The sequence below is a fragment of the Ammodytes marinus genome (assembly GCF_949987685.1).
Source record: "Ammodytes marinus genome assembly, chromosome: 6".
NCBI classification, from domain to species: Eukaryota; Metazoa; Chordata; class Actinopteri; order Uranoscopiformes; family Ammodytidae; genus Ammodytes; species Ammodytes marinus.
In genome coordinates, this window is record NC_137235.1 from 8,608,427 (window position 1) to 8,618,256 (window position 9,830).

General features: G+C 36.9%; 1 pseudogene across 1 annotated transcript; it reads right to left on the reverse strand.

The window, feature by feature from the left end:
- Nucleotides 1-145: 145 nt before the first annotated feature.
- On the reverse strand, nt 146-8,831 carry LOC307252274 (cytochrome P450 3A40-like; annotated as a pseudogene). Its single transcript has 11 exons — nt 8,786-8,831; nt 8,163-8,233; nt 7,883-7,935; nt 7,642-7,741; nt 7,425-7,537; nt 6,440-6,528; nt 6,149-6,152; nt 5,804-6,030; nt 4,495-4,652; nt 4,043-4,113; nt 146-254 (listed from the first exon to the last, which is right to left on the reverse strand). The product of its transcript is annotated as a cytochrome P450 3A40-like (transcript).
- Between the last annotated feature and the right edge of the window lie 999 nt (nt 8,832-9,830).

The following is a 9,830-nucleotide window of genomic DNA, read 5'->3' on the forward strand; positions in this document are numbered from 1 at the left end:
AAAGCATTGGAACATTAAAAAACAAAGGAAAGTAAAACAATTAATAAAAATTTAAAAAGTTAGATGAATAGTGTATTTTCAGTGCACTGATTTAATGCTAAACATTTCATAAATAAAGGCGAATAAAATAAATATGCATATTGGTTTACAGCACACTATGTTGCAGCTGCAGAGAGGTGTTGAGAAAATCCAAGTCGGGCAATGCCCCCTTCAAAATCTCAGCATCAACAGACGATGACACCGAAGATAAACAGCTAAAACAGAAAAGTAGTCCAATTCAAGACATTATTGCCGTGTTTTATATACAATCTATGCATCGTGGCTGCTGATTCTGGTCCCTGAACGCGACATCTGTGCCCATCGTGTCGATAGGCTACAACACCTCATGTCGTCACACCAGGAAACTGGAGGTTGAGTTGAGTTCAGATATGTCCATGGTTCAGAACCTGGTTCAGAAGCGTCTAGATTTGTGATCTACTGTGGTATTATTTACTTATAACAGTCATGGTAGGCTACTTTCAGATATTTTATATCTGAATACATTTAAAAAGGGGCGCATGGTTCTGTGAATTAAAAAGCCTTCTATAAAAGCTGAATTGGTACACACGTTTGTGACGTTTTAGAAAAACAAACAAAATAAATCATGGGGATTAGAGTTTATCATGTTATTCTTTAACTACAGTTTGGTCATAAAGTCTAGTGAAGATACATGTTTCATTTAATTGACCTATTAGGTGTAGTATGTGTCACAGATTTCTGCGATTTTCATCGGATAACCTGCAGATATTTCTTAATCCCACATCCAATAACATGTAGGGTCTGCAGTGTAGCTGGTTTGCCCACCTCAGAGTTCTCTCTCTCTCTCTCTCTCTCTCTCTCTCTCTCTCTCTCTCTCCCCTTCCTTTTATTTTTTTTAATCTCTACCCTCTGTTTATAAACATGGAAAGAACAAGATGGTGGAAAAACTCGGATAATGGATCTGTGAAGGAGCAGGATTACATGGTCAATAAATGAACATAAATATGTCGTCAGAGCATCCACCTGAGGGCGCTGTTGTGACATAAACTCAGCCGACTGAATGCACTTCATTACTGAAATATCCCTGTCAAAAATGACCTGGCAATCTGACTGATATTTGTATGAACTTAATGTAACTACATTTACAGAAGTACTGCAGTTGGGGACAATTAGAAGGCTTTTGCACTTGAGTATTCTCTTGTCTTATAGGCCAGGCAAAGTAAGGCATTTTGGGGCCAAAAATAGAATAAATTGTAAAATAATTTTTTTCAGCTCAGATAATTTCTATGAGGTGTCCAGAACAACAAACTAAAAGTCCTAAGAAATCCTAGTTGAGGAAATATGTTTAATTCTCATCAATCCGAGATGTGTGCCAATAAGGCGAGACACCTATACATCCCAATAGGGCTATTATTTTCCTTTAGTCGTATCAAAATGAAACTTTACACAATGAAAGTAACCATGACAATTAATTTTTTTTGTATTACAAGTTTCTTTGAAAATGAATTTTAATATGCAAATGAGCTATACACTAATCATACTTATGCCCAAAATAAACCCAAATAGGCTTAATATTTTCCTTTACTCCTACCACAATAAAACTTTGCATAGTAAAAGTATACTTGAAAAGTAACTTTTTTTGTATTACAAGTTTCTTTTTAAATGAATTTGAATATGCACATGAGCTCCACACTTATTGAATATCCAATCATCGTACTGCCAATGGGTGATGGCAATGCTGCTTTTAGACTGGCCTCTAACCTGAAAAACTGCCTGGCTTACCTGCCAGGGGTATAACAGGTGTCTCTCATGAATTAGATTTGTCTCTTCAAATGCCACTGCATGCAATTTGACAGCACTACAACAACAATCAGAGCAATGAACAATGTGACGTATTGTCTTTTGTATATGTCTTTTGTTCTGGCAGAGGTAATGGCAGTTTGGACAATGAGCACATCTGCATTGTGCTTTGCATGGTTTGTGATACACCATCACACATCATGCTGATCTGAATGCACACAAGCTGTTTATGGCACAAGAACCAAATAAATTAATTGATAGCTGTCCCCAGACAAATGTGCAACATCACAACTCTCTTCCTGAGATCCTCTAAGATTGTCTTTCCCTTTTGGCATGTCTGACCTGTTTGGGTCACTTTGGTGGGCCTAAACTGACCTGGTTTTATCTGTTTTATCTAGTGCCGTCCAATTTCTTCCCTAAAGATCTCTCATTACATTGGTCCATTTCATCACTCAATTTGGCCCACCTGATTGTGTTAACCTGCTCAATTTAACCAATGCAGCTCAGGGTTCACAAACTTTTGCACATACAAAAGTTGGCAAATAATTTTTTCTGTTTTAACAATTGATTTCCGGAAAAGAAAAATGTTGAATTGATAAACAAACATCTGTTATTTCATATAAAAAAATACTGGTATTCATAAAAATGAATTAATAATGGTTCAAATAAATAAAATTCATAAAGGCTCAAGAGGTTCACATACTTTCAAGCAGCACTGTATGGTGCATAAAGTAGACAAAGGAGTTACTTGGTCCTAAGGTGTGTGACAATCTCCTCTTTCTCCATGCCATTTCAGGCTGTGATTCTACGTCTCGTCTATTTGGCATAGGAAAGGGAATGGCACTGAAAAAAGTAAAAAATGACACTAGCTAGGGGAGGGGGTAATCTAATTCATGAGAGGCGCCTGTTATACCCCTGGCAGGTAAGCCAGGCAGTTTTTCAGGTTAGAGGCCAGTCTAAAAGCAGCATCGCCATCACCCATTGGCAGTACGATGATTGGATATTCAAAAAGTGTGGAGCTCATGTGCATATTCAAATTCATTTAAATAGTATTTTGTAATACAAATAAAGTTACATTTCAAGTATACTTTAACTATGTAAAGTTTTATTGTGGTAGGAGTAAATGAAAAAATTAAGCCAATTTGGGTTTATTTTGGGCATGTACGATTAGTGTATAGCTCATTTGCATATTAAAAAATGTTTTCAAAGAAACTTGTAATCCAAAATTTTTAATTATCATGGATAGTTTCATTGTGTAAAGTTTCATTTTGATAGGACTAAAGGAAAAAAATAGCACTATTGGGATATATTGGTGTCTCGCCTTGTTGGCACACATCTCGGATTGATGAGAATTAAACATATTTCCTCAACTAGGATTTCTTAGGACTTTTAGTATGTTGTTCTGGACACCTCATAGAAATGATCTGAGCTGAAAAAAATTATTTTACAATTTATTCTATGAAAAACGCTATTTTGCCTGGACTATTACCACTCTGTACTTCTATTCCAATACAACTCAGGGAAATACATATGCTGCTTTTTATTTATAAGATGTATTTTGTTAAAAATTAAACTACTGAGCAGCAAATACAAGTTGTACCAAAGCTGAAACATTTAATACATTAATCAATTAGTCTACCAATATAATATTAATTGTTTTGACACTTGTTTAAGTCTTTCAAAAATGTTGCATGGCTCTAGCTTCACAAAAATTTAAATTTGATGACATTCCTTTGACCTATTATATACATAACCTATTATTTGACCTATTATATATATATATATATATATATGTGTGTGTGTGTGTGTGTGTGTGTGTGTGTGTGTGTGTGTGTGTGTGTGTGTGTGTGTGTGTGTGTACACACATATACCTATACTGTGGCCTACATTTGTTTTTTAAATCTAAAATTGAGGTTTGCTCTTGGTTGAAAAAAAAAAGAAATAAGCAAGGACAACGTCTCATTGGTTCTTTAAATGTCATTATTTTCAATGCAAACAATCAGCAGATTAATAATAATAAATATAATGAAAATAATCATTAGTTGCAGTCATATACAAAATTGTATATACCCCCCCTCATCTTTCATATCTATTTTATAATGATTGATGCAAACATACGTAATCTTGTCAATGTTTCAGCTGTCAAAGTTGATTTTTGATACTTTATATCCTGCTGGGTAGCTTATACATTAAAAAAGAATAAAAATAGCTAGAGGCTTCAGACCGTGGCACCAGCTTCAGTTTGATTGGTCGTTTTGGCATTAGCAGGCTCATGACATCCATCTCAAAGGGGACCTGGCAGGCAATTGAATAAAAGAAAAAAATGCATGAACGCCGTAAACAATGAAAATAAAACTCAGTCTTTTTATTTTTAAATCTACAAACAACCAGTCAACACAGAGGGTGGAAACCTAATGCAAGAACAGATAGCTGAGTGTGTTATTTGACATTTAACTAGACAGTATCAATTGTATAATTGTATTCCTGTTTAATGTCTTAGGTAATGGTTTTTCTATATTTGCACAAGCCCACTTTTGCCACAGTGATGATTGGCTTCATCTGGCATTATATAACCCTCAATATCAAACCGGCAGTAAATAATATTTGGACAGGATGACTCATACGCCATAAAAAAGCAATAACAAGCAGAGTGAAGAGTAACAGTTGTTGTCTCACCTCAGTCTCCTTACACACAGTGAAGTTGTACTTTTGGAGGATCTCCACCATAGCTATAGTTCACCAGAGCAAATCGCATCCCTATGCAGTTCCTTGGCCGTACCCCGAAAGGCATGTATGCATATGGATCAATAGTCCCTTTGTTTTCCTTTGTGAACCTGAGGGCACACACATGCAAATACACAATAATGTATTAGGGTTTGATTATGGAAAAAATCATTATCACGATTAATTAGTCATTTAAGTTCTTATTTGTTTTTTAACATATAACCATTTTACACAATTAAAAAAAACACATACAGTCAGAAAAGAAAAGAGAAAAGGCAGCATCCCCACCACCAGCCCCTTGCCCCCCAATACACCGCCAATTCGTCACCATATAGCACCTAATTTTTTTCTGCCATGTTCGGCTAGTTTTGATCTTGGTATTATTCAATCTGGCATCATATTTTCAAAGTCATGCGGCCTCTGTCAATAGCTTAAGCCTTTCTGTAACTTGTGTGTTGGCTCTTCCAGTTGTGCAAATGAAGCCTGGCTTAAACAATAAACCCCTTCTTTGTTACAATCCAACATGTTTCGTCCCGAGTCAATCCCTATAGGATGTCAAATAAAATCTATTATAACGTATCAATTTACTTCTTGCATCTGTTGTAGCCCATCCTACATTTGCGGCACAGATTTCCAGCAAGGTATCCCATAAAAACGGTTGATTCACTATGCATATTGAGGGGTTGTTCCTTATGGAGAGATAACTTTATTTATATTGTGAAATTCCCAACATCTTGTGTTCCCTTGCCCATGTCCACTCTGAGTGTAACTGTCTACTCTACTGTATTCTTCTTTGATAGCAGTCCCACAACACTAGATGGCGCCGTAAGTGATCTTTCTTCTGCAAGCCATCCAGGTTTTGATTCATAATCAGCCCAATGTTTTAATAATTTACTAATTTGTAAAAGTTGACCCTTGAATATTAAAACATAATCTATTCTGGAGTGATCACAATTATTTTGATTGATATTGAAATCCCAATTATTGAACAAAATAATTACTTAAGCTTTGGAAACATTTAGTAACTTTCTTTTTAAATGTATTGGAGAAAAGCTAACTTTTGAACTGTGGACTTCCTTGAATGTAAATGTAGTTCAGCTGTAAAATAACTTGACCTGACTGAAAAAATTATCTTATAAAAGTATTTTATCTTATTTTCATAATTGTTGGGTGTCAAAATTGTAATTGCACAGCAAAATAATGTATTATTTTCAGAAATTATACTGTATTATAAACATAAACATATGAATCCTTTCCAGACCTCTCAGGTTTGAACTCCTCCGGCTCGGGCTACAGATCAGGGTCCCGCTGCACGGTATATATGGGTACCATGACGACCATATCCTTTGGAATCACAAGACCATTTATCTCCACAGTTGCCTTGGCAACACGCTCCAGACGTGGAGCAATGGGGTAGAGTCGGAGAGACTTGTTGATGACGCCTTCTAGATAGTCCATCTGCGTCAGAGCCTGGTACTCAACTTTAGCCTATATGGAAACACACACAAACACACACACACACACAAGAGGTACAACAAACACTGAAGGATACAGTGATGGTTGTATGAGGTAGTGAGGTTAAAAACATGCACAGTCACTGTGTCACCTTACTAGTTTGCACTCCAACAGCTGAGCCACTTGTTTTTTAAGTTATTGCTTTGGTCGTATGACCTGCAGATTCCATTCCCATAAGCCTTGTTTTTTGCTAGTAAAATCTGAGCCTTAGGCAAGTTGATAGGTAGGTTGATGCAACCTCTGTTGGGAAGAAACTAAACTCCTTTTTATTGTCATTTTTTTCTGCTAGCGTCAAAAGATCCTAAATCACATACAAACACTGAACATTTTATAGAATCCTTTTTAAATGAATGGAACATTTTTAGGTATAAAATGTTCTTACTCCTTTAGATCTAAGGGCTCATTCTTGTCTGCCTTTTTTTTCATGCTGCTGATCAGGTTAGCAGAGTGGTCCTTCATAATGTCAAACATCTGAGGTACAGAAAAAACAGTTATACAAGGGCTTACTGATAGGCCTTTCACACCGCCGCAAAATCGGAGCTAGTTCTGGGCTTGTTCGGAGTTAGAGCCAGTGTTTTGGTTTCACACCGCCAGAGAGCCTGCTCCGGGCCGTAAAAACCGGGGGAACTCATACCCCAGGATTGAGCAGGGTTTGATAAGAACTGCTTGCGCGAACGGTTGGGGGAGGGATTATCCTGACCAACCAGAGCAACTCAAACCTCATGCCCGCCATATTTAAAAACACCGCTACTACGAGACGTAAACATAACATAATTACCGAACGTAGCGATCAAATTGACCGGCGAGAATACGCTGTATGGGTCCTGTTTGCTTAAGAAAGCAAAGCGAGAGCCAACAAGTGTAAAAATAAGACGTATTCGCCGCTGTTGTTGTGCTTAAAGCTAGCGGTAGCTTTAGCGTTAGCCACAAGAGCAGCGGCGTCGGGTGACGTATACACACGTTTACAGTGACGTCATGACGTTGCTCTCTTGCCGGCTCCATGGCTGTCTCCGGTCGATGTGAAACCAACCGGTTCATAACTGGGATAAGGCTGTAACCAGTTTTGAACTGACCCCAACACCAGCCTGGAACTGACTCTTGGTTCATTTTGGTGTGAAAGGCCTATGAAACACCGGAAAGTAGAATACACAATATGGTTCCTGATGTTCCTGTTTTTGCTTTCTCTAGATCCGTGGCTCCCAACCCGGGTGTCAAATTGATAAAAGGGATAAAGAAAAAGATTATCTTTGCTACACATAATTATAGAGCATAGCCTGTGATGGGGGCTTAGAATTAGACGTTGCTTCATTTGAAGGAAGTTTGGTTGGAACAGCTGCTCTTGAAATAATCTTGTTAAGTTGCAACACTCTTTCAGTCTTCCTGAGGTGAAGGACGGTGAGAGGACACTGCGAATCCTCCTCCACTTATCATTCTCGGCAAGCGACACAGAATCGTGCAGGTGCCCATTCAGACGGAAATTCTGCATCAGAGGTAGGAAAGAATATTCAAGGTAGGTGTTCAACTAAAATGCAACAACCATAATGTGTGACGGAATGTGTTGTAAGGTAAGTGTGCATAGCCTACTCTGCGGTTGGTGAGGAGAGAGGAGAATTCCTTTATCATGACAGTTTTTATCAGGGCAGGATCTGTGATGCACAGCACGGGTCTACGGCCATCAAAAATGCTAAATATGATGAGAATAGAACAGAATATTTCTAGAAAAATAAAGCCATTGTATGCAGTCACGTACAAATATACAGGCATACTGAGCAGCTTTAATACCAAAAATCAGATATACAATATAAGCATAAACGTGCAGACTTACCCCCATGTTTTCCCATATTTCTTGAAGCAGTCTCTGTCAAAGTGAATGAATCCCTTGATAAAAGAATCATAATATACTGATTATGAATTGAATACCTGTTTTTTGTGGCATGACACATGTAAATAATTTACAATGGACGTTTTAAATTCTGAAAGATACATGAACGTTGTGAATTGTGCATCCCTTGAATCTTTTGAAATTAGTCCAAGAAAAGGCTTGTAAGTAAAACATTTTTTTTATTTTTTTATTTTGCCAACCTTTTTATAGGTAAGTAAAGTACCAAAAAATGGGACTGGTTTGGGACCAGGGACGCCCATTTTCTCAAATATCCTATATGGCCAACAGGAATACCTGCAAAAAAAGGACAGAGTAAAGCAAAAAGAGATTTTTAACACACACACACACACACACACACACACACACACACACACACACACACACACACACACACACACACACACACACACACACACACACACACACACACATTGAATACCAAGTGTTGAAATCATGATTAACAAAGCATTAATTTTTTCATGTCTTCGGTGGCCCTTTAAATAAAGTGGTGACCATGCCTGTCTTAATCATCAATTATCTTTGTGATCAAATAAAGTGGCGGCCTGGTTCGGCTTGGGGCAGACTTTATTTGATGACATTAAAAGACCCCAAACATGATAATGCTTAGTTAATCATGATGTCAACTCTTGGCATTCAACCAAAAACATCTGTATTGATGTGACGATGAAGAAGACATGATCATCACTCAAAAGATCATGATGATTGAAACACCTTAGCTGATGCATTCATTAATGTATTGTTCCTGTGTTATGTCATGCATGAGATACCATTATTCCTTATGATTTACTGATAGTTCATGAAGTACTAAAATGATTCATCATGTACCTTCAATATAAAGTGTGAGCCATTTATCATTATCATGTTCATTCATTATCCTTCTAACTTCTCTACCCTCTGCTGCTGACACCTCACAGTTCAATCAGGATTGAACTCTCCTCTAGTCCCTCACCTACATTCTCTCTGTTCACCTTGCTTGACTCCTTGGATGTCTGTCTCTCTTCCTCCAGGCCTCCCTGGTGATATTGGTTGATATTGAGAATTATAAATAAAACTTGAGGTTATTTTTAATAGGTCTGTTTTCTGTGATGCCGCAATTGTGTGACATAATTATATATATGTGTGTCATTAAGGAAAAAAAACACAGAGTTTATGAAAACAGTTTTAGAGTAATATTTATATTTATTTTATTTAGCAGTCAAATATAAAAGCAAAAAGCGTTTTATCATTTATTTTTGGCTCAGTAGTAATTACACATTTTTTGTTAGTGGTTATATGATGTATTAAAACAAATTAATTCACAACATGTGCTCGATTTCTAAGAATCCACAGTTAAAACCTCCCTTTCCAAAGCTAGGTAAGTTTTTTCAGTGGTTAAAGGCCTACTTCACCGGTTTGAATATGAAGGTGTATTGAATTCTGAGATCCTATGTAGTATAAATGTGCAAAAAAAATTGAAATCGGTTCATCCTAGCCTGAGAAAAAGCAGAAAGAGTGTTTTTTTTAACCCTATATTTCTCCTTCTCGTGACATCACAGAAAGAGAAATATAGGGTTAAAAAAAAACTTACTTTGTAAATATTACTGTGATGTCTTTTACTGTGACATCACAGTAATATTTACAAGGTATGTTTTTTTTTAACCCTATATTTCTCTTTCTGTGAAGGAGAAATATAGGGTTAAAAAAAACACTCTTTCTGCCTTTTCTCAGGCTAGGATGAACCGATTTTAATTTTTTTTGCACATTTATACTACATAGGAACTCAGAATTCAATACACTTTCATATTCAAACCGGTGAAGTAGGCCTTTAAAGCTGAAACTAAATAGTCCTGTCCTGTCAGTCGTGTGGCAAAACAAAACCCAGAACGAACAC